Consider the following 27,118-nt stretch of genomic DNA (forward strand, 5'->3'; position numbering starts at 1 on the left):
CAATAATAATGAGCTGTAATCATATCCACTATATGTAATAACAATCTGCGACAGAACCATAAAACTGAATGCATAGGTCACTATTTTTCCTGGGAACTACATTGCCTTTGTAAAATGGTTTGATATTGTTCAAAATATAAGATCCTTCAAATATAATCTGATTTGTATCTACAATATAAATAATCTATGTAAGAGAGGAACAAAGGGCTATTGGAATTCAATTGAGATAGAAATTTTACTAAATGCTTATTACCTTACAATCACTGTGCTAAGTGCTTTCCAAAGATTATCTCATTTGAACCTCCAACTAATTCTGGGAAGCAGATACTATTCTAATCCACATTTTACAGAGGAGGAAGCTGAGGCAAACAGAAGTTCAGGGTCTTGATAAGGGTCACACAGCTACTATAAGTTGGAGGCCAGAATTGAGGGCAGGTCTTACTGACTCCAGGTCCCATGCTCTATGCTCTTAGATGCATAGAAGCCTTGATATCCTAGCAATAAGGCAAAAAAGTTCCCTTATCAGAGGTAGGGGAATACAAGTTTGGGGGATGGCCTTGGAGACAGGAAGAGTCATCTCTTGATTAAAGCCAGCTATGGCATGGAAAAGTCCTTTCACTTTTCAGCATTCCAGGTAACTTTCTAAGACAAGGGCTCTTAATCTGAGGTCTATGATCTTGTCTTATATATCTATATCTACATCTGTATCTGTATCTCTATCTTTGTCTATATATTTATATCTATGTATAGACAGACATAGATATAGATACAGATAGATATAGATAACTATTTAAATATAATTGGTTTCTTTTGTAAGCCTATCTATGAGTTTTATTTCATGCATCTAAAAGAATTATTCTGAAAAAGGGTTCACAGGTTACACCAGAATGCCAAAGTGATGGTCCATGATCACAAAAAAAATAAGAACCATTATCCCTTGCCTATATGTTACAATCTGCATCAGTGTAGGAATTCTTCATAATGGAAGTTCTGTACACCACTGCTCAACAAAAATAGTATAAAATACGGAGAGACCCAAACATAAAGTTCTGCTATCAAAATTAAATGTTTCTGATTACAAACACTTCCTTCCAACCCTTTTAAACAAGTCACAACTATTTACTCTCTTTAATCATACAGCTACTACCACCTAATTCAGGGATTCATCACCCCCCACTTGGCCCCTGACAGTGTCCTAATTGGCTTCAACCTTTCCCCCTCTCCAAATACATCTCCTACAAAGCTGCCCTATGAAGCAATCAAAAACTCAATTCTAAACACAGACCTCGACTAAGACTCTTCTGTGGCTCTCTATTTCCTCTCCACTGAAATACAAACCTTGACATGTAAAACCCTTCTCATTGTGGCTCTAACTTCTCTTTCCATGTTTGTTTCACATCATTCCCCTTTACCCACTCCATGGTCCAGCAAAAGTGGGTCACTCTATTGGCTTATTTCTAAAACCAACATTCTATCTCCTGCCTATATATCTCTGTGTAGACTGTGGCCCATTTTGGAATGTGGCTCTTCAGCCTTTGAAAAATCCCTAGTTGCTGTCAGTGCTTACACTGAAGTGACACCCACTTCTTATGAAGAGGCTTTCCTGTTAATGAACTCTCTCTCCTCAAACTACTGTGTACGTGACTACTGTGTACATGTCTTACTCCCCATGATCAGCAAATTAAAGACTATTGAGGTGTGTCTTTGCATTTTTACCTGGCACAGTGTCTTGCACTGAAAATGTTTGTCAGATTGTGTACTGGATGTTAGAGTGATGCACTGCATGATAATGCCAGTAACCGTAAAATGTGTAATATTAGAATTGATTCTACATAACAGCAGAAAAGACTTAACTTCAATATTTCAATACTTCAGTGCATCTATGATTTCATTATTTTGGGAATTCCTTCCAACAGAGTAAATTGTAACCTATTCATGACATCTCACCTTGTGTGATCCTTGTTCATGCCCTCCCCAAAGCCTCTGGTAAGAATACACCCAACATGCTGGGGCCTTCCTGGAACACACTTTTCTCTCAATTTCACAGAATCCATCACCTATTACACACTTAGCAAATGCTTGCTGATTAATTGCTTGCTTGGCTATCTTTCCTGAGTCCCAATCCAGCATAATATCCCACTAGACTGAGCAACATTCCACATGAATGAAGGTCATGGACAAAAAATGGAGGAAGCTCAAGTAGGAAGGTCTGAAAACAATGAGTAGTAACACGACACATCACATGTCGAAGGCTATTTATTTACTATTTATTTTGTCTAATGATATCACAATGATTAAAAAGTAGCATAATATATTTTAATAGCATTGATCAAAACTCTACCAAAGTTCATACTGTTCATACATTTTTCTGTAATATATATCTGTATGCATGTCTACATACAGTCACACATTCATACATATATGAACAAACCTAACCATTTGATGCAAATATGTATTTAATTGTGAAGGTGAATCTCCATATATTTTTCACTTCTGGGGATTTTTTTTTTTTACTGTCTTAGCTCCACAAGAAAAACTTGAATTATTCAGAGTCACTGGTGTCAAACACAGTAACAACCTCACAACAGGCATGTTTCATGAAGGAGGTTATTGTTATTTCAGTTCTACTTTAACCTTTCCCAGTGACCAACATTTCTCCAATGAGCTAGTCTTTAGATTGTTTCAGAAGGCTGGAGCATGTGAAGAACAGGAAAAGCGGCAGCCTTATGGCAGTTTGTTACAAGGTCCATTTTTTAAAAAGTAATGATATTTGATTTCTCTAGTTGAAATTAACCAGTGTTCAGAAACATTAATCAAAATATTCTCCTTTCAGGAAAATTATACATAAACTACAATCCCACCATGGAGGAACATATTTTTACATTGACCTACATATGGTCTAAATTAGCACCTGTATATTTCAGTTATTAAATGAGTAACAGTTCCTTTTTTGCCCTATAGAGTTCTTATATAAAAGAATCTACCAAAAAGCATTATGTCTTCCCTTATCAAATGTGTGTGGTATGACACAATGATGCAATGTAATATAACACTTCAGTACAACTGGCATAATTTCAATTCCCAAGAAGTGGGTCATATTACCCTTCTCCTTGTTTTTAAAGCAGACAATATGTATTAAGTATCTAATGGAGAAGCCTTGGATTTTTACCTTGGGGAACTCAAACCTAATCTGAGAATTGGAAACTTAAATTTAATAACAGCCTGAAAATGTACGAGTTGAGTAATAATTTACTAGGATAAATTATAAAACTCCAGAGGAATTTTAATGGCAAAAGTTCAAGTGCTTCTTATAGCTAAAATGTGCAAAGACCAACACAGGAGTATGAATGTTTCTCTCTGAATGACTCAGAAGAGGGCAATGTGATTTGACTAGGCTCAAAATGGGCCACAATTTACGGGCTTTATATAGTCCAGCAATGAAGAAGATTCATCAGTTTGAGAACTGGAGATGGCCAAAGAGCATAAGCAGTCAAAGAGATAGTCAGTTCTTCAAGGGCTTTTCTCTCCTCTTCTTCCTCCTTTCCCCACCCCACTCCCTTCATGATCAGCCATGATAGCAGCAGAGTTAGTCATCTAGGAGATATACAACTAGTGGTGAGAGTCAGTTCTATAGACTTTAAGGCACACTTGAGGGAAAAGGGAGACATATTCAGTACAGACAAGAATATAGAGAGAGGCAAAGAGAAGTACTTAAGGAATCAGGAAGAAGAGTTGGCCATGGACTCTGGTGTGATAATCCTAGAAATCAATAACGGAACTTGGAAGGACAGCTGAGTAACCCATCCAGTAGAGATGCTGTGCCCAATGGGGTAGCCTTATGGAGACACAATGAGGAAAGAAAAGGACATTGGTGCCCTACAGATCTGGAGTGCCAACAGTTGCTCAGCTACATGCAATATATCCATGTGTGTCTTACTACCACTAGATGTTCTGTATAAATCTGAAGCAGTATACTGTGTGTTGGATTTATAAGGCGAATGTTTATTTGTTGTTCAGTTATTCCAGTAATGTTGAACTCTTCCTAATCTCATTTGGGGTTCTCTTGGCAAAGATACTGGAGTGGTTTTTCATTTCCTTCTCCAGTTGATTCTACAAATGAAAAACTGAGGCAAACAGGTTAAGTGACTTACCCAGTCACAAAGCTAGTAAGTGTTAAGGCATCGTCAGTAAATAGTTTTGCTAATAGGTGTATATTTCTACTGGCTGAGTGTTAATGGTGGGACCTCACAAATTATGGGGCAGTGGATAGAGTACTGGACTTGGAGTCAGGAAGACCTGAGTTCAAATCTGACCTCAGACACTAGCTCTGTACCCTTGAGCAAGTCATTTAACCCTGTTTGCCTCAGTTTCTTCATATGTAAAATGAGCGAGAGAAGAAACAGCAAACCACTCCAGTATATTTGGTCAGGAAGAGTCAGACACGACTGAAAAGACTCAAAAATAACAACTTATGAGCTATAGCTATAGAAGTGGCTATTCCACAAGGTCACCCCATGAATCTGCTGCCTCATGAAGACAACCCACAAGGATGGGTGCAAATCGAGGTAGTAGCCCATACATTTTATATGATTATTAATTCTGTCTTGCTTTTGGATTAGACAAATAAAGTGGGAAGAATTATATAAATAGCTATAACATGAGAAATGAGATTAGAAATATCTAGAGAAATGTCTAGAAAAGAAAGGGCTGAATACATAACAATAGTTATGCAAAGACACAGTGCACGATGGTGAGCCTTAAGTGTCCTTAAGCACTCTATAAAAAAAGAGAAAAAAGTTTAAAGTCAAATTATGATGCTGGGGACATCAAAGAGAAAGGGAATGAAAGCAGAAAACAAACACTGAGATAGAATTGGGGCACATCAAAACTTGTAACAAGGAGAGAGACAGGATTGGGATGTTCCCAGTGGAGCTGAGCATGTGCACTTTGGTTCTACTGGGAGGGACAAATGTCAGAACAGGCTCCTGGTTGGCTAGGAGCAAGAGCAGTGGGGATAAAGAGGATTGTGGAAAGGGTGAAAGGGAAACCGACTGAGCCAAGAAGAGCTGCTTATTCTATGAGCTACAAGAAGCAAGTACAAATGATTCTCAACCTCTTCATTGAGACAACCATCCTAGTTCTCCTTTAGACTTCCAGATAGGGGAGAGGGGAAGACATTCCCCCTCCCTAGCAGCTCCATGCATGTGCTTACCTAGGTCAGCCTCAGAAAAGACCTCAAGTCCATGACTGCCTCTAGTGTTTTGAATTAGATCCTAAAAGATGAATGCTTCCAGCACCAGAAATAATCCCATGAATATGAATTAAGAATACCTGGGTGCTAACTGGGCAGTTCCAGTGCCCGCAACAGTACCACTTCTCAAAGGCAGGAATGAACACTAACAGAATTACCCTGGAACCTGAAAGGATAAGCCATGGCTTGAAATCCGGAAGGGCTAGTGCTTGAGCTGATGGTCAGATAATGCTGACTAAAATCAAAATTAAATATACTCTGGTGTCCCTCAAAGTAGTCCTTACCTCCTGGGAGAATAAAATAGAGGTGGTGGAATACTGTTTCCCTTTTCAGTCTTTGTTAACATGTGCTTGTGAATCTTTTGACTGTAGGTATTTGTTTTGTGCTGGAGGAAATTAATAGCTGTCCTGTATCTGATATCTACTTCTTGGTACAACAAGTTGCTTTTCTGCAAGGGATTCTATTAATCCCTTTTAAAGGAAGTACTCTATATGAGTCATACCTAAGCTCGGTTGAAAAGATTTTCCCCCCAAGTGAGGGCATAATGAACCAGATAATGTAAGAGAAGGGGTCTACTCTTTAATATAGGGAATGAATATAAGTTTGCTTGAGTCAAGAGGAAAAACCTCTATAAAATAAGTTCACCTGGGTCATGGGATTTGGGGGCTCACTTAGGATTTGAGATGCAGATTCCAATAAATCCCAAGTGCTTAATACTATTTTGGTAACCACACATGTTCAGAGCTTATCTAAGTTTGTTTACTTGGTTTCTAAATTCAGATACCCATTTGAAATAGCCTATGATTTAGTAGGGATGTACTGGAGAAAAAAGGTGGCTATGTGTTGCAGGGACCACTGGAGAAAGTCTATCTGGTCCTCTATTTGGATAGCACTAAACAATTGTTATGCAATCCATTTTAGCCATGAACAGATTACCCTATATATTAGAAGAACCTATGAAATTTTTAACTAAGACAGTTTGCCTTCTTACCAAAAGATGAAGGAGTGATCTTCAGTGAATTCTAAACCGCTAAACTATATTAAGATGTCTCTATGTGCTCTAGTTGCCTTAGACAGGTGAAGTTCATTTTTCCTTTATCCCCCTACTTTTTATTTGTTTTAAGTTTAATATTAGTATTCATTTTTTCTTAGTTGTCTTTAGTTAGGACTCACCTCGAAGGCACTGGGTATATGACAATTGCTGACAAATTTGTAAACTGCTCTTTGCTTGTCAAATTTGTATAAGCATCTCTACACAAAGGTCCAAGTTTAGGCAACAAATAAGAAGAGCTAAAGGTTATAATGCAATGACAAAAATTTGACCTCTAAGATATCACTAAGACTTAGTAGGACATAATTCATGAGTAGACCATGATTGTGTAGAGATGGGTTAGCACTGTATAGTATTAAGACACTCATAAGGAAATTCAGGAAATCGCAAAGGAAGGCATATCAGACAGTATTTGGGTAAAAGTCAAAAGAGTGAGAAACAGAAGTGGTTTTGTCACTAAAGTACATTCTAGACTATTCATATAGAAAGAAGATATGGATGAAGTGTTTGACAAATATATCACAAGAATGGCAAAGAGGAATGATATATAATAGTAAGGGGAGACTTATCAAAACACATACTGGTGTTCTCTATCTGCCAAAAAGCAGAACAACTAAAAAATCCTTGACTTGCCTTCATATAATTTCATTTTGGATCTGAATCTTACTGATTACTGGGAAAATCATGGAAATTATTGGGGAAATATGGAAGTTATCTCTCCATTTAAGAATTTGTAATAGAGAAGGAAAGCATAGTCTGGCACCCAACATTTTGAGAAAGCAGATTTCAAAGGGCTCAGAGGAAAGATGAGTAGGATCCCACGAATTAAAATGATTCAGGGGAAGTCAGGTCAGAAGGCATGGGAGATGCTCAGCAATAAAATTAAGTTCTCTTTCTTTTTAAAGAAGAAGATGACAGTAAAGAGAGGAAAAAGTACAATAGGATAGGATGGGGGAATGTAATTAACAATCAACACTGCAAATGTGAATCACATGAATTCACCAGTAAAACAGAAGGGGATGGCATAAATGGATCAGAAAAGAGAAGGTGAGAATATGTTGTTTACAAGAAACACATCTGAACCAAAAAGGCTCACATAGGTTTTGCTGGAGGAAAACATAATATGCTTAAGTTTAACTCCAGAAAGTAGGAGGGGCAGTCTTGGCTTAAAATAGGCTACAGTAATATAAATAGGATAAAAAGAGAAAAGCAAGGAAATGATATGATGCTTAATGGCAGCATAGGTAAAAAAAAAATTATTATCAATATACCTGATAGCACAACATATAAATACTTAAAGAAAAAATTAATTGAACTGAAAAGAGAAATAATAAACCTATATAGTAGCCATAAAATGGGAAGGGGTTGTAGAAGAATAGCGAGGCCAACACATTATTGGTGGAACTGAGAAATGGTACATTTTGGAAAGAAATTTGGAATTATGTTTAAAAAGTGACCAAAATGTCTATATCCTTAAAACCAGGAACTCCACTTCTGGGATCATACCCCAAGAAAGCCATCTATAGGCTCATACCCCAAGAAAGCCATCTATAAGAAAGTCTCCATATACTCCAAAATATTTATAGCGGCACTTTTTGTGGTAGCTAAGAAGTGGGGAAAAAAAAGTAGATGTCCATCAATTAGGGAATGATTAACAAACTGTGGTAAATTAATATAATGGAATATTACTGTGCTGTAAGAATGATGCATATGAGTAATGATATGATGATAATGATCACGATGAGGATAGATGGATTGATAAGACAGATAGTATTTCAATGGTGCCTACTATGTGCCAAAAAGTCTAAACAATTTACAATTATTATCTCATCTGCTCCTCATAACAATTCTGAAAGGTTAGGTGCTACTATTATTCTCATTTTACAGAAAAGAAAACTGAGGCAAATAGAAGTTAAGAAACTTGCTCAGAGTGACATGGCCAGTCAGTGTCTGAGACTGGATTTGAACTCGAGTCTTCTTGGCTCCAAGTTCAATGTTCTACTCACTAGCTGCTTCTGATACAGAGAGGATTACAGAGAAATGGGGAAAGATCAATATGGATGGATGCAGAATGAAGCAACCAGATCCAGGAAAGCAATATATGTAGTGACTATAACACTGTATAGGGAATGAATAACTATGTAACAAAAGAAAAATCAAAAGTAAATGTGTTAAAATTATAAAGATCAAAGAAGACCTGGATACAAAGAACTCTTCCTTTATGAAAAGATACCCCCAACCGCACCTCCCGCCCCATGAAGGCAGGAACTCCACAGTTCTTACACATTGAATATGTGCATGGACTTTTTCACTGTATTGATGATTTGTGCTAATTATTTTTTCCTCTCTAAATATTAGCATTTGTCATATGGGATGGTTCTCTGGGAGCAGGGGGAGAAAGGATAATTGAGGATAACTACAGTGATACAAGAAACAAACAAAAAAAACCCCACTATCAATAAAAACATCTTTTTTTTTTCTTTCAGAGTTATAACGTGGAACCTTTCATGTTGTATTCTTTTTATATCCGGCCAATTTAAACGAAAGAAAAAGAGAAAGAAGTTATGGACACCTAAGTAGAATTTTGGAAAAATTCGAAATAATGGCTCTCTAGCCACTACTAAATAGCAATAAAAAGGAATTTACAGACTTTTCAGTTTAATATGACATTCCTTCCCTTCCCCCCAAATGGCAATGAGGCATAAAGACTTTACCAAAAACATGGAAAAGCAGAAATACTAAACATATTGTGCACAGATCATAGTGCAAAATATTTACATTAATAAAGGCCCATAAAGAATTAAAAAGTAAATGGAGAAAAAAAGTAATTCTAACAAAAATGGTGGGACAAAGAACGATTATAGCAACAAGAGAAAATGTCATCTAAGAAATGACAATGATACAACATACCAAAACTTACAGGATGAAGCTAAAGAAATTCTGACGAAAATATTTGCATCTCTAAATGCTTTTTAAAAAGAGAGAGAGATAAAGAACAAATCAATGAATTGGGCATGCAATTAAAGAAAAATTTGAACAATGATTTTATAAAAAATCAATTAAATAAAGTAGAAATTATGAAGATTAAAGAGATTAATAAAATCAAAAGAAAAGGGATAATCAAATGGGTAAATAGGAATAGAAACTGTAAAAAGAAAAAAACTAATAAAATATATAAATGGGTCAGCTAACCTGCTTTTTAAAAAGGAAAACCATGTAAAAAATGAAAAACAGAATTTACAAAAACTGAAGAGGAAATAAAAGAAATTATCTGAAATTATTTTGCTCAATTATATTCTAACAAAATTGATAACTTAGAGGAAACAGATGGATGCTTTTAAAAAAATACCCACATTAACAACATAAGAAAAGCTAAATAACCCAATACCATAAAAAGGAAATTGAACAAGAAATAAATAAACTCCCAAAGAAAACAACTTTAAGACCAGGTGCAATCGCAAGTGCATTGTATCAAACATTCAAAAGTAAACTAATTGCAATACTATGTAAATTGTATACAATAATAAGAAAAGAAGGCATCCTTCCAATCTCTGTGACATAAGTAATATCCTGATATCTAAGCCAAGGAGAGAAAAAGTAGGAAAAGGAAATAGGAAGCCATCTCTAATGAACACTGATGAAAAATGGAAATAAAATATTAGTAAGTCAACTACAAAAATATATACAAAGATTATATACTATGACTAGATTTAGTATCTACCAGAATTTCAAAAGTTGGTTCAATAAAACATGAGTACGAAAATAATGTAGTCATATCACATCATATCATATCATCATATCATACATCAAGTCATGTCATTATAATATAAATAATAAATATCATATGAGTATGGGTTCAAGAAAAAGCTTTTGACAAAATTCAACACTCATTTCTATTAAAAACTCTAGAAATGTAAGAATAGACCTTTTCTTAATATAGTAAATGGTATTTACCTAAATACAATAGCAAACACTATATATAATGTAAAGTTAAAGACCTTTCCATTAAGATCAAGGATAAAGAAAAAGAATGCTACCTCTCTCTCCTATTTAACACAGTGCTAAAATTGCAAGCTATAGGTATAGGAAAAAAGAAAATAAAGGGATAAAGATACAAAGAAAAAAATCATTGATTTTTTTCCTGTGATATGATAATGTACTTAAGAGAATACTAAAGGTCAAATAAAAACTAATGAAAATAATTAATAGCTTCACCAAAATTCAGGATACAAGATAAATCCAAGCAAATCATCAGTTTTCTTATACATAGCTAAGAGAAACAAAGGAGAAGAAAAAGAGAAAATACATTCAAAATAACTACAGAAGCTATAAAATATTCGATAGCATATCTACCAACATTTGTGCAAGCACTATATGAACCTAATTATAAAATACTCTTTGCAGAAATAAAGATAGACATTGATAATTGGAGAAACAGTAATTGTTCATGGTTAAGTCTCTTTCTCTCTCTATATATATAATAATGAACTAAATTAATATATTTATAGAGTACTATATGCAATTCCTCCAAAATAATATTTTATAAAGCTATGAAAAATAATAATAAAATGCATCTAGAAGTACAAAAGTGAAGAATCTCAAGGTTATTAATCGAAAAATAAATAGGGTCCAGCTGTACTAATCAGTAATCATCAAAATTATTTTGTACTAAATTTAAAAAAGAGAGGTTGAAAAGTAATAGGGGGTAGGGCTAGAGACAAGATAACAGAGTAAAGGTAGGGACTTGCCTGAGCTTTCCCAAATTCACCTTCAAACAACTTTAAAATAATGCCTCAAAACTAATTCTGTGTGGTAGAACCAACAAAAATGACAGGGTGAAACAGTTTCCCAGCCCAAGACAACTGATAACGTTGGCAAGAAAGGTCTGTCTCACTAGGGTGAGAGTAGAGCACTGCCTAGCACAGGCTGGATGTATCTTGGCAAGCCAGCAGCGGGCCCTGGGGGCCAATGAATTGGCAGCGGTAGTTTCTGGAGTTCTCAGCCCACAGATGCCAAAGGGGCTGGACAATTGGTCAAATGATTACAGGGGACCCTTTGCTAGCACTGAGTACAGTATCACCCAGACATAGTTCTGGGTAGTAGTCCCAGGGTGAGGAGGAACACAAGCATAGTAAAGCATGTTTTTATAGGGAGTAGGGACCCTGGTTACAGTACTTGTCATAGCTCAAAGCCCAGGAGAGCACTAACCACATCACTCTTTATATCATACCACCTTGGAGAACCAAAAATTTACAGATTCTCAGAACTATCTTTGGGATAGCTCTCTTGGATGAGAAAGAGGAAGAACACTGGAAGAAATTCTGGTGACATAGAAAATCAAAAGACATCAATAAAATTAATTGGAAAAAAATAGGCTAATTAAAAATGGCATCTCTTAAATCCCTAACTTTGGTAGTATTGAGGAAGGAACTGAAGAAAAATCAGCAAGCCTAAAGTGGAATATTTCTGACATTCCCAATTTGAGGAAAATTAGAGAACTGACACTTCTTTCATATCTTCCTACAGTCTTTATACCACTAGTAGACTCTATTTCATAAATCACTTCTAACTTTTATTTTTCTGCCATTAGGAAATAGGATTGTACTTGATATGTGATTTCTTAATATGGAAAGAGATTATTTTGAAATTTTTCTAGGACAGGAATATTTCTATCAAGAATGGAGGGAAGGAGAATGCAATTTCAATTGGAATGGAATGTTAAAGCAGGGATTGATCTTAGGGGAGTGTGAGTGTTTTTTTAGAGATACTGAAAATTATCTTAAACTAATGGAAATTTCCTATCTTAGTAACATGATTAAGAAAAAAATCTCCCTGAACCAGTCTGCCAATGAGATAATCTACTTCTCCTTTTATGGTATTTTTATTGTAATGAATATAAATTCAAATTAGACATTCTTAAATTTTGAGACTTAAGAAAAAAGAAAACAGAAGCATGAAGAATCTCAAGCTTGGGACAGTGCTCCCGCCACTCTGGAAATAGAGCCTGACTTTACCATAAAGTTGCATCAAGAAATAGGCTGAGAAAAGGAGAAAACAATAGAAAAAGAATCTGACCACAGAAAGCTTCTACGATGACAGGGAAGATCAAAACATAAACTCAGAAGAAGACAACAGAGTCAAAGCAGCTACATCCAAAGCCTCAAAGAAAAATGTGAATTGGTGTCAGACTCAGAAAAAGAATTCCTAGAAGAGCTCAAAAGGATTTTTAAAATCAAATAAAAGAGGTGAAGAAAAAATTGGGAAAAGAAAAGAGCGTGATGCAGGAAAATAATGACAAAAGGATCAGCAGCTTAGTAAAGGGGGCACACACACACAAAATACTGAAGAAACTAGCAACTTAGAATAGGTCAAATTATAAAAGAGGCAATCTACTAAAGAGAAGAACTCCTTAAAAAGTACTATTGGCCAAGTGGGGAAACATGTACAAAAATTCAATAACAAAAAGAATTCCTTAAAAAGAAGAACTGGTCAAATAGAAAAAGAGATACAAAAGCTCACTGAAGAAACTAATTTCTTCACGATCAGAAGTAGGACTCCATGAGACATCAAGAAACAATAAAACAAAATCCAAAGAATGAAAAATGGGAAAAAATGTGAAATATCTCATTGGATAAGTACAGCTCACTTGGAAATAGATCCAGGAGATAGTTTAAGATTTATTAGACTTTTTTGAAAGCCATGTCAGAAGGAGAGCCTAGAAATCATCTTCAAGAAATTATCAAGACAAACTGCCCTGATATCCTAAAACCAGAGGGTAAAACAGAAATGGAAAGAATCCACTAATCTCCTCATAAAAGAGATCCCAAAATGAGAACTCCTAGGAATATTATTGCCAAATTCCAGAGCTCTCAGTTCAAGGACAAAATACTACAAGCAGCCAGAAAGAAGCAATTAAAATATTATGGAGTCACAGTCAGGGTCACATAAGATTTAAGACTTGAAATATGATATTCCAGAGAACAAAGGAGCCAAGGTTACAACCAAGAACCACCTACCCAATAAAACTGAGTATAATGATACAGGGGTTAGGGAAATGGACATTTAATGGAAATAGAGAACTTCCAAGCATTCCCAATAAAAAGACCAGAGCTGAATAGAAAATTTCACTTTCAAATACAAGACTTAAGAGAAGCATAAAAACATAAACAGAAAAGAAAAATCATAAGGAATTCAATAAAGTTAAAACTGTTTAAATTCCTACAAGGGAAGAAAATAATTGAAACTCCTAAAATCTTTACCTTATTAGGGTAGTTTGAAGGCGTATACATAGACTGAAAACATGAATGTGAGTTGAACATGATGGTATGATATAAAAGAAAATTAAAGCTGAGAAAGAGGGATGCATTGAGGGAAGGGGAAAGGAAAAAATGGGCTAGGATAAATTATCTCACATAAAAGAAGCACAAAAGGGTGGAGTGCAATATGGGGAGGAATGACAGAAAACCCTTGACTCATTATCATCATCAGAATTTGCCCAGAGGGTATAATATACACACTAAGTTGTGTACAGAAATCTATTTTACCTAACAGGGAGGAAGGGGATAAGATAAGAGGGAACGGGGTGCTGATAGAAGGGAGGGCAAATCAGGAGAGACATTAAATACCTTTGAAGAGGGACAGAGTGAGAGAGAGAGAGAGAGAGAGAGAGAGGGAGGGAGGGAGGGAGAGAGAGGGGTTATTAAATGGGAAAACAGGATGAAGTAAAATACACAGCAATCATAACTGTGAAAAATTATATAGCAATTTCTGTGATAAAGGCTTCATCTCTCAAATATTATAGAGAAATGATTCAAATTTATAATAGTATAAGTAGTATAATAGTACAAAATTATAATAGTACAAGTTAATCCACAGTTGATAAATGGCCAAGTAATATGAAATCAAGAGTATTGACAGTCATATAAAATGCTCTAAATTACTATTGATTAGAAAAGGCAAATTAAAACAACTCTTAGGTATCACCTCACACCTATCAGATTGGTTAATATGACAGAAAAGAAAAATAAGAAATGTTGAAGGGGATGTGGGAAATCAGGACACTAATGCATTGTTGTGGGAGTTGTGAACTCATCCAACCATTCTGGAAAGCAATTTGGAACTATGCCCAAAGGGCTATAAAACCATGCATACCTTTTGATCCAGCAATACCATCACTAGGTCAGTATCCTAAAGATGTTAAAAGAAAGAAAAGGAAAAGGACCTTTATGTACAAAAATATTTATAATAGCTCTTTTAGTGGTGGCAAAGAATTAGAAATTGAGGGGATGTCCATCAAATGGGGTATATCTGAACAAGTTGTCATATATGATTGTGACGAGCAGCACTATATCAGAAAATCCTGGAAAGGGGGGTGGAGTCAAGATGGAGGAGTAGAAAGATGCATCTACTCTAGCTCTTCCCCCATAGCCCATAAAATACCTGTAAAAATGACTCTAAACAAATTCTAAAGCAGCAGAAGCCACAAAACAACAGAGTAAAAGAGATTTCCAGCCCAAGTCAGTCTAGAAGGCCGACAGGAAAGGTCTATGGTACCTGGCATGGAGCAGAGTGCAGCCCATGGGGCACAACCCAGGCTTGGCCAAACAGCACCAGCAGGAACAGGACTGGAGCAGGCCTTGGGGCAGAATGACAGGGAGCACCTGTGGTTCCCAGATCCCTCAACCCACAAATGCCAAAGAGAGCTTCAAAGTGTATCTTCTTCACTTGGGTGAGAAGACAGCAAGGTGCTCCCCCAGCCCTGTCCCAAGGCGGCAGCAGTGACAGAAGCAGCAGCATCCATTTTTGGAGCCCTTGGCCTAAAGACCCTAGGGGAATTGAACAGTTGATCTGGGTCTCAGCCCTGAGTGGCAGCCCTGGGATGAGGAAGAGTGCTGGCATGGTGAAGCTGGTGGAGGCTCAGAAAAGAGAATTCTATTCACAGGTCCTGGGCAGAAAAGCTTTGGTAGCTTCTGGGTCAGAGTGAAGGCCTGGAGAGGAGTAAACTCTTCTCCCTTGATTGTGCCACCTTGGAAGAACTGAGAACTTACAGGTCCCCAGAGTACACTGTCCTCTTGAGAAAAAGTCAAGTAACTGTCTGGGAAAATGCCCAAAAAAAGGGAAAAAATTAAAACCATAGGAGGTGACTTTCTTGGTGAACACATACCTTCTCCCATCTTTTCAGTTGAGGAAGAGTAATGCTTACCATCAGGGAAAGACATAAAAGTCAAGGCTTCTGTATCCCAAACATCCAAAATAAATATTCAGTGGTCTCAGGCCATGGAAGAGCTCAAGAAGGATTTTGAAAATCAAGTAAGAGAGGAGGAAAAACTGGGAAGAGAAAGGAGAGGGATGCAAGAAAATCATGAAAAGCAAGTCAACAGCTTGCTAAAGGAGACCCAAAAATGCTGAAGAAAATAACATCTTTAAAAGTAGACTAACTCAAATGGCAAAAGAGGGCCAAAAAACCAACAAGAATAAGAATGCTTTAAGAAGCAGAACTAGCCAAATGGAAAAGGAGGTTCAAAAGCTCACTGAAGAAAATAGTTCTTTAAAAATTAGAATGGAGCAGATGGAAGCTAATGACTTCATGAGAAACCAAGAAATTACACAACAAAACCAAAAGAATGAAAAAATAGAAGACAATGTGAAATATCTCATTGGAAAAACAACTAACCTGGAAAATAGATCCAGGAGAGACAACTTAAAAATTATGGGATTATCTGAAAGCCATGATCAATAAAAGAGCCTAGACATCATCTTTCATGAAATTATCAAGGAAAACTGCCCTGATATTCTAGAACCAGGGGGCAAAATAAATATTGAAAGAATCTACTGATCACCTCCTGAAAGAGATCCCAAAAGAAAAAGTCCTAGGAATATTGTAGTCAAATTCCAGATTTCCCAGGTCAAGGAAAAAATATTGCAAGCAGCCAGTAAAAAATTTCAATACTGTGGAAATACAATAAGGATAACACAAGATCTAGCAGCTTCTACATTAAGGGATCACAGGGCTTGGAATATGATATTCCAGAAGTCAAAGGAACTGGTATTAAAATCAAGAATCACCTACCCAGCAAAAGTGAGTATAATACTTCAAGGGGAAAAAATGGTCATTCAATGAAATAGAGGACTTTCAAGCATGCTTGATGAAAAGACCAGAGCTGAACAGAAAATTTGACTTTCAAATACAAGAATCAAGAAAAACATGAAAACGTAAGCAGGAAAGAGAAATCATAAGGGATTTACTAAAGTTGAACTGTTTACATTCCTACATGGCAAGATAATATTTGTAACTCTTGAAATTTTTCTCAGTATTTGGGTAGTTGGAGGGATTATACATACATACATATATATATATATATATATATATATATATATATATATATATATATATACACACACACATAGAGAGAGAGAGAGAGAGAGAGAGAGAGAGAGAGGGAAGGAGGGAGGGAGGGAGGGAGAGCAGGGTAAATTGAATAGGAAGGAATGATATCTAAAACAAAATTAAGGTGTGAGAGAGGAATGTATTGAGAGGAGAAAACGAGAATTAGAATTAAGCAAATTATCTCATAAAAGAGGCAAGAAAATGCTTTTTCAATGGAGGGGAAAAGGGGGAAAGTAAGGGAAAAAGTGAAGCTTACTCTCATCACATTTGGCTTAAGGAGGGAATAACATACACAATCAATTTGATATGAAAATCTATCTTACACGACAGGTAAGTAGGGGAGAAGGGCATAAATGGGGTGGGAGGATGATAAAATGGAGGGCAAATGGGAGGAGGGAGTAATAAGAAGTAATCACTTTAGAGGAGGGACAGGTCTAAAGAGAGAAGAGAATGAATAGGGGGCAGGATAGAATAGAGTGAAATATAATTAATCTTGCACAACATGACTATTACGGAAGTCTTTAGCAAAACTACACATATACAGCCTATATTGAATTGCTTGCTTTTTCAGTGAGGATGGGTGGGGAGGGAGGAAGGGAGAGAAGTTGCAACTCAAAGTTTTAGAAATTAATGTTGAGAATTGCATTTGCATGCAACTAGGAAATAAGAAATACAGGTAATGGGGTATAGAAATCTATCTTGCCCTACAATAAAAGAGAAAGAAGATGGGGATAAGGTAAGGGAGGGGTGTAATAGAAGAGAGGGCAGATTGAGGGAAGGGGTAATCAGAATGCACTGTGTCTCACTGTGGGGAGGGGAGAGATGGGGAGAAAATTTGGAACTCAAAATCTTGTAGAAATGAATGTTGAAAACTAAAAATAAATAAATATTTAAAAAAAAAAAAAACCTGGAAAGACTTACAGGAACTGATGAAAGTGAAGTGAGCAGATCCAGAACAATAGTGGATACAGTCATAGCAAAATTGTGTGATGATGAACTTTAAATTACTTAACTATTCTTAGTAATATGATGATCCAAGATGATTCAAAAAGACTTATGAAAAATAATATTTCCTTCCACAGAAAGAACTAATAGAGTCTGACTACCGATTGAAGCATGCTTTTTTTAACTTTATTTTTTTGGGGGTTTTTTTGTCTGTGTTTTCTTTCACAAGTTGACTAATATGGAAATATATTTTGCATGACTGCACATATATAACTTATATCAAATTGCTTGCCTTCTCAACCATTAGAGAGAGGAAGAAGAGAAAGAATTTGGTATTCAGAATTTCAAAAAAAATGTATATTAAAAATGTTTTATATGTGATTGGAAAAATATTTTTTAAAAAAGTAAGAAGCAAGATTGATGAGCTGAACAATATAAACAACAAACAAACACAGCTGCATAATGTTTGGGTTAGCAAAATCCCCAAAAACCGAGTTACTGGGGAAAGAATCACTATTTTGCAAAATACTATGAAAACTAGACAGCAATTTGGTAATAATTAGATTTAGACTAATAACTCACACCAGGCAGTTACCTCAGACAAATCAGAAGAGTAAAGCAGGTATAACATTTTGAGGTTATGGCCCTATACAAAGAAAAATTTTGACTAAACAAGTATAGGAAGGACTATACAAGATGAAATGTACAATTTTGATTGTATAAAATTTAAGAGTTTTTACAGAAGCAAATTTAATGCAGTAAAAATAAAAGCAAAATAGACATTTGGGGGAAAAAATCTTTGCAACAAGTTCCCTCAAAAATATTGTCATTCTTTCCATTTTTCCCTAAAATTTTGTTTTGTTAAATTTAAAGCAAGATTATTTCCATATATACAACATTTCACAAAAAAAAACTGTATGTGATGCCCAAATTTTTATAGCATAAGACTGATTTTAAAATTGTTCAGCTTGTCTTTGCTTCCTTCTGAATAGACTTCTGTTTCTTTCTGCTCATTTTGAAAAAAATGTTCCAATGCTGTCTTCTTTTTTTATTGGCTTTATTACTACTGCTAGCCTTCCACTTGCCCATGAGAAGCAAAGGGAACCAAAAAAAAAAAAACTTGTATCGAATGCTTATGCTTATGATTATGTTATAAATACAAATTTTAAAATAAGCAAATCTTGATTGACAAATTCACACAGTGTTCATCGTCCAAACTTTATGACCCTTTCTGCACTTTGAGTTCACTGCCTCTCTCTACAAAGGTGGATAACACGCTTTCATCAAAGTTGTTTATCTGTACTTTGCCCTTGTATAAGTTGTTTTCCTCATTCTGCTTACCTCACTCTGCATCAGCTATTATTCTCTGAAGTCAACTCTTTTGCACGATGATTTTATATTATACTCCCATGCTACACATATTTCAGTCACTCCCCAAATGCCTTAAGAGGAAATTGAAGGCACCTCCTTAAATTCTGGCTCTTTTCTTTTGTTTTTACCTTTTAAAACTTCTTTTAGGATTACAAAGTTTTGTTTGCCTGTGGTTATTTCCTCCCTAGTATCATTTTTTCTTATGTGACTCAGTGGGTAAAGTGCTGGGCTTACGTCAGGAAGACTCATCTCCCTGAATTCAAATCTAGACTCATCCTTGGGCAAGTCACTTAAGCCTGTTCCCCAAATCAACTGTTTTATACACACACACACACACACACACACACACACACACACACCACACATGGATACACATTTATATATCTTAAATTTTCTTCTATTTTTTCAACCTTTTGATTTTGTTCTAATATTTCTTGTAGTCTCAATGGAGTTATCAATTTCTGTTTGGTGTATTCTAGGTTCCCTATTCAGGGAGTTCATTACCTGGGTAAGGCTTTTTTACTTTCTCTTCTAAACTATCTATCCTTCTCAATATTTTCTCCTGAGCTTTTATTTCAATTTTTGTCTCTTGAATGACTGAATAAATGAGTAAAAACATTTAAAATGCTTCCTGTGTCCAGAGCACTCGAGATACAAATAGAAAACTAAGGCTGTCATGCTCTCAAAGCAGCTCCCATTCTAATGTGGGAGTCAACAGATATGACAGCCTGACAAACACTCAGTGCTGTTAACATCGTCTTCAGTGACTAGAAGGAAGGTAGAGATAGCTGGAGTGCATATTACATTTATAGATGACACTGAGTTGCGAGGGAGAGCTAACAAAGGATGGCAATCTGGATCCAAGAGGATCTTGAAAGCCTGTAAGACTGGGCTCTAACTAATAAGATAAGATTAATGTAAAGATAGTCTTACAATTGGATTTAAAAACAACACCGTTGTAAGTCTGAGGTAGATAGTTGGTGGTTGGCTGTTGTCCTCTGTTCTCAAAGAGGATCAAAATGACATCACCATGTTAGAGTTAAGTTATAGTGCATCTGACTGTGGTTGATATGACTAATGGGAGCTCAAGATGCTCTACCACAGGTTGGCCACAAATAGTTATGTGAGCATTTGGGGTAGATTCTCTAAATTTGTGTATTTTTTTAGGTATTTCAGTTCTGCTTTCCTCGCAGAGCACAGCACTTTCTTTTGATGCAAATATGTCATACTGGGCAGCCCTGTGCCAGCATCTCCCATGTCACCTAACCAATTTCAAAGTTCAGGGAAACCCAGGGAGTGTCCTTGCACGACACTTGTATGCTACCCAAGCTTTACAGGTATACAACAATGGCTTTGTAGACCTTCAGTTTGGTAGGCAGCTTAATACCTTTTATCTCCCACACTTTTCTTCAATGCCTTCCCCAAACTGAGCAAGTTTTGGCAATGCATGTGTCAACTTCATTATCAATGTGTACATCTCTGAAAAGTATGCTACCAAGGTAAGGAACTTATCCACAGCATTCAAAACTTCTCTATTTGCAGTAACTGATGGTTCCTCATATGGATAGTGTGATGCTGACTGGTGGAACACCTGTGTTTTCTTGGTGTTAACTGTTATGCTAAAATGAGCACAAGCAGCAGAAAACTGATCTATACTTTGTTGCATCTCAGCTGGAGAAGCTACATTGACTGCACAATTATCTGCGAACAAAAAATTCAAAAACCAACTCTCCCTCCACTTGGGTTGTAACCTTTACAAATTAAATAATTTACCATCAGTGCAGTAGCTGACCTTAATGCCATGTTCATCCTCACTAAAAGCATCTGACAACATTGTTGAAAACATCACCCTAAAAAGCATGGGAGGAAGCACTCAGCCTTGCTTCACTTCATTGGTGACCAAGAAAGTGCATGAGCATTGCCCATTATCCAGAACCTTGGGAAGCTTCTCCGATGGGAATGGTTTGTTGCTAACAACAGGGGAAAGCTGAGCCAATATACAGCTGGCAATAGTGGAGCAGAAAAGGAATGGGCAGTTCTCAGAGATTTGGGTGTACAGCATTGCATTTACTCATCTCGGCCAGAACACTCACAAACATCAAGTCTGGTCTGACGAAAATGATGGGGAAATTCGGAAGCTGCTAAATGAAAAACGAGAACCCCACAGGCTTTACCAGAAGTATGGTTCATCTGTCTCTAAGAAGGCAGCATTTAACACCATCAAAAGTAAAGTGCAAGTGAATCTTACAAAGTTGCAGAATTCTTGGCTCAGTAAGAAGGCAAAAGAAATTCAGTTTTATGCTGATAGTAACAATCCAAAGCACTTTTATGATGCCCTGAAGGGTATTTATGGTCCAAAGACATATGGTACATCTCAACTACTCACGATTCACACATTGATTAGTGATAGTGAGAGATGGGCTGAATCCTTTCATAGCGTTCTCATCTGATCATCATTTATCAATTCTGAAACCATTGTTTACCTCAGGTTGAAGTCAATCATTCTCTAGGCAAATTTCCAACTAAAGAAGAGGTTTTGAATATTTACTTAAGTTTCCTTATCTGTAAAAAGACCCACAGAAGGAAGCGGCAAACCACTCCTTTATAAGGACCAGAGCAGTTATTCTGGAAAAAGGTCTGGGAATTTAAGGTGATGTCATGCTCAATCTGATTTGGCAGTATCGTGTGACAGCCAAGGAAGTGAATGCAATATCAGGATGAATAAAGAAATGAATAACTTCCAGAAATGCCCTCATCAGGCTTCATCTATCTAGAGAGTACTGAGTTCAGTTCTGGGCATTTGAATTCAAACTGAAAAGGGCTGAAATGGTAATTTAAGGAATGCAATGGTAATTTAAATGAGAAGAACTTTCCCATTCAGTAGTAGGCTCATGTGACCTGCCTCCTTCACATGAAGCCTGTGGTGGGAGGAGCTTGCTGAATGGTTGGGGCAGGTAGGGTGTAGCAGAACTGAGAGGACATTGGTCAGAGCAGTTAAAACTGAGGGAGAGAGCTAGCTAGCATGAGTGGTAGAGCTTGTCTGATTTAGTTTAAGGGAGCTAGTTTGTGGGAAGGCTAACAGAGGAAAGGCTTGCTAATAGAGGGATAGTGTTGCCCTCTGCCCTGTTACTGTTTGTAGATTGTTGCTATGATGGATTTGACTTTCCAGTTTTGGGATTCGGTTTTCTGGTGTTTGAATAAATGTTTTGCTTCTGTCTTCCATGTGGAGAGCTGTTGAATTATGCGATTCAGAATTGTGCTGGCATCATCATGGCTTGCATATACGCTGTGAATATTGTATTAGCACTACAAGTGCCCAGACAAGGGCAACTGGGATGGTGAAGGGTTTGAGTCCATGCAATGTGCAGACTGTTTGCAAGAACTGGGCATGTTTAGTCTGGAGAAGGGAGTCCTCAAGGGGGAAAGGAAAATTGTCTTAAGCGTTGTGATATGGAAAAGAAGCAGATTTGTAGCAAAAGTTACAAATAAGCCAATTTAGGGATAAGATTATTTCAGGCTGTCTATCTCTATCTCCCTTTCCCTCTCTCTCTCTCTATTTCTGTCTCTCTGTCTCTGTCTCTTTCAGTCTGTCTCTGTCTCAGACCAGTCAAAAAATAATAAAAGTGTTTCTGTCAGGCTTTTACCTAAAAGATAAGAGTAGTGGGTTGTTTTTTTTTTTCTGCCATGACATATCTCAGTCCTATAAGAATAGTTTCAGGGAGTATGAGTACTCTGAATAATATGAAACTGAAAAGGGAAACTAAGGAAGATAAGATTTTTGTTTTGTTTTTGTTAAGCTACCCTGAGGAAAAGAGGGGGATCAATAAGGGACAGGACACCATGAAGTATTAGTGATGGAGAGATAATGGCAGATGACAACAGAGAGCTCAAAACTGCCACTTCTTATTAAATGTGTGTTTTCTGAAATGGTAACACACAACAATGGCTAAGTAGAATGGACTGCCAGTGTAAGTGAGGAGATTGGTAATAGAACACTTAGTTGTCTTTGATGAACTGAAACCTCTGGTACTAAAAGAATTGGCAGATGTGAACTGCTGAGCCACTCAGTAATATCAGAAAGAGTGTGAAAAGATATTAAAATAGACTATGGAAAACAAGAGAGGTATATGGGACTGAAAAGAATAGTTTGCAAAGTATAGACCGAGTGTGATTTTAATTTCTGGGAAAATTCTAGGAAGGAAAAGAGGAAACTTTTAGGTAAAAAGGAAGTCTATTATGTGTCAAGCATTATTTGGACCTCAAAACTACTTTGAGGTAGGTGCTATTATTATCCCTACTTTACAAATGTGGAAACCGAGGCAGAAGAAGTTAAGTAACTTGCTAAAGGTCTTCTTTCCTCCAGACCTAGTGTTCTATCCTGACATCAACTCCCTTTATTAAATAGATAATTAATGATATCTAGGAGACAAAGTAATGATATAAAATTCAATCTTTTTTCCCCTCAGGAAGACATGAGACACTAATGTCATATTTTTGACAGAGTTAGTAAAATGGTATAAAAAGGGAATTCTGTACATATAATTTACTTGGATTTTAACAAATCATTTCCAAAAGGTTCACATACTAATCTTTGGAAGAGGAAGAAAATGGAAACAGAGTTTGATTCTTGTCTTAAATGCTATTTAATAAATCGGTCAATTGATAAGCATTTATTCAATACCCACTGAGGACTGTGTTGTGTGTACTGGAGATACAGATATTAAAAAAGGAAACAATTCAATAAGCCTATCACTTATGCTTTAAAAATCTAAATCATTTAGGGGAAAAAATAGAAAACAACAGGCAGAATAATTCCAAGCACAAATCCCTAGGGTGCTGCTCTGGAGACTGCTTTCCAAGTTGACACCAAGTCATTGACAAATGTTTAAATCTGGCCATTCAGCTAGTACTGACTTCATCTCATTGTATTATCATCTAATTCAGGGGTGGGGAACCTATAACCTCAAGGCCATATGTGGCCCTTTGGGCCCTCAACTGCTGCCCTTTGACAGAATCTAAACTTCACAGAACAAATTCCCTTCATAAAAAGATGTGTTCTATAAAATTTGGTCTCAGTCAAAAAGCTGCATCCAAGGACCTAGAAGGCCACATGTGGCCTTGAGGCTGTAGGTTCCCCACCCCTGATAGACTATCCTTAAGTATAAAGAAATGGAATTGCAGAGTGGCAATCTCTTCAAATATCAACTTAAAAAATGATAGAGAAAGCTTAAATTATAAATTGATCTTTCTAGCCACATATACTAAACACAAATAAAAATCACTATTAATGGCGTTAACAGTTGAAAAATAACATCAAAAACAGCAAACCAAATTTGGGGGATAAAACTAGAATGGTCCTTAGGGGAAATGTGATACCTCTAGAAAACAAGCTAGTAAAATAGAAAAAAAAAAGAATAGTAATGAATTGAGTATGCAATTAAAAAAAACTAGAAAATCAAAAAAATTAAACCCCAAATGAACAGGAAAGAACAAATCTTTAAAATTAGAATCGAAATATACACAATGAAAAACAAGAACTACCATAGAGTGATCAACAAATTTAAAAATTAGTTTTAGAATAGTAAAATTAATAAGCCTTCAGCTAATCTCATTTTTCAGAAGAGTGGTAAATCAAATTACTAAAGTAAAAAAAATGTAAACAAGGTGAATTCATAATGATGGAGAAGGAAAAGAATTTGCAGAAATTACTATCCACAATTATATGTCAGCAAAACTTATTTAAAAGAAAAGGTTTTGCCTACAGCAAAACAAAGATTCAAATCAATAAAATAAGAGTAAAAAGGTTTTAGGCAATATAGTTTCAGAATCAGATACTAAACAATTTACAAATTAACTACCAAATTTTTTTTTTGGGGGGGGTATAGTTGACTCATCCAGATGGATTACCAGTATGTTTTTTTAATAATAAAAATGTCAAGTCCCATTTCTCCTTCTACAGTCATGACCTCTTAGGTGGGTGGGGAACCCAGCAAAGCACTGATACATCATTATGTAAGCTTTTAGTATAGATTTATTTGACACAGCGTTTGGCCCATGGGCAGAGAGCATTAATGCGCCCAACTCAAGTTTGCAGGTACCAGGAGGAGCCATGTAATATTATTAATACTGTACTTACAAACACATTAGTTAACCCTTTTCTGCAACTATATTCTAGTATACTTTCCCTTGGAAGGCCCTGCCTCATCCTCACAGCTCCAGAGCCTACTTCTCCCAAAATGACCTTGTGTCACTATGTAATGATGGTTGGATAACTTACTGTATATATAAAAAAATTATATGATTCTCTCTTTCCTCACCAAGCCCATAAAGGTTTGCAGTGGAAGAAGAAAACTTAGTTCTTTCCTATTTCAAAAATAGTCACTCCACAGCATTGCATGAAGTTCACGTAAAATGTTTATGTCCTTGTATGCAAGGCACCATGCTAGATATTTGGGAGGGATACAGAGATTCTATGAGCCATTATCTTTGACCTGAAGGAGCTTACCAGCTGGTTGAGATGCTAATGCATTACCACCTTGGGCCAAGATAGCATTGAGGGGCCAGCTGAGACAGGGGTAGAGCAATGGTTGGTCATGTCCAAGAGATGATTCCCTATAAAACTCTTGTGAGTGTAAGGGCACATAGGAAGGAGGACAATGCCCTGTGATTATGCTGTTAGGAGAGGGTATGGTGAAAAATTTGGGGCATCACGAAAAAGGAAGAATGTTTGTGTGTGGAAAAAAATGTGAAATCAGCCTAGATACAAAGAGGGAAAAGCATGATAGGAAAATCAGTGATCCCAGGAGCTATGTGCCTTGCATATGAAATCAAAAGTGATTAAGAAGCAAGGTTGCACTGTGCCTGTCTTTGTCCCCTTTCTATCCTAAGACAGTCATTTTCTCATATGATATGTGTGTTTATCACTGCTTGTTTTGATGGTGGTTTGTGATCTGGTTTTTGGTGTCCCCACAGGGAGGTAACAGATGGAGCGTGCAATAAGTACAGCTTTAAGATCATACTCTGCCTAATACGAGCCATACCTTGGGTATGGGTAGTTGGGCAGATATCATCTAAGCTTACCTCCAGTCTCTGTCCCTTGTGGACAGTGACAAAGGTTATTAGGGTATAAACTACATAGAGTATGAAGCATAAGGCACAGTTTGCTTTTACATTTAAGACATATAAAAATTGCTTTCTAAAAATTAATTTGTAGGGAAAGAAAATAGAAATGAGTCATAAAGTCATTTTGTGGAGCTTTTGAAAATAGTTAAAATTTCCAGTATGAGATAGTGACTTTTCACTTCTATCATATATCATACTCAAACACACACACTAGAAGTATGAAATGCCGTACTGTTAATGTATTGTTAATGAAATGGAAAGATCTTTCTCATTCATTAATAGGCTTATGTGACCTGCTTAAGACACATGGAAGCCTGAGTCTAAGTCATATGGAGCAGGAAGGGGTGAAACAGAGCTGATAGGAAGTGAGATCGAGCAGACAGAACTGGAAAAGAAAGAGGAAGCAATGCAGGATTCTGTGAGTGAGAGAGGGAATGATTTTGCTTGAGGGAGGTGGTTTCTTTGTTACTATGATGGATTTGGTTTTTTGGTGTTTGAATAAATGTCTTGGTTGTGTCTTCAAGGAAGAGAGTCTGTTATATCTTGTGATTCAAACCTGGAAATTTGTCAGCATATTCAAAGCAGCTGCTGTGGGTATTGCCTTGGCGATATAAATGCCCACAGGTAAAGTACAATGCTAAATATTGGAGGATTTTATGTAAGAGGGAAAAGGCATGATTATGATTCCAAGGTAAAAAATTCAGCCAATATTCCTTAATTCCTCCTTTAATCAGAAGGTTATAAAATTAAATTCCTATATCCTAATGTCAAAATAGGATGCAAGAAGCTTAACTCTTCCCCATTTAGGTTATTCACCACAAAAATTTGGTGTGTGTGTGTGTGTGTGTGTGTGTGTGTATGTGTTAGTTAGGATACAGGTGGGAGAGACTGGTCCTGTGATTTCACTGATACAGTAAACTCCTAGCAAGGAAAATTCTGCCTCTTCTGCAGTTAGAAGCTGGCCATAATATTGAAGTTCCCATTATTGAAA

The 27,118-nt window shown here is 36.4% G+C and overlaps 1 protein-coding gene across 3 annotated transcripts in view; it reads right to left on the reverse strand.

Moving 5' to 3' along the window:
• The window catches only part of CFAP299 (cilia and flagella associated protein 299), a 423,854-nt gene that overhangs the window by 172,027 nt on the left and 224,709 nt on the right, over positions 1–27,118 (reverse strand). The gene's annotated exons all lie outside the window — the stretch shown is intronic.

This window comes from Notamacropus eugenii, chromosome 7, assembly GCF_028372415.1.
Source record: "Notamacropus eugenii isolate mMacEug1 chromosome 7, mMacEug1.pri_v2, whole genome shotgun sequence".
NCBI lineage: Eukaryota > Metazoa > Chordata > Mammalia > Diprotodontia > Macropodidae > Notamacropus > Notamacropus eugenii.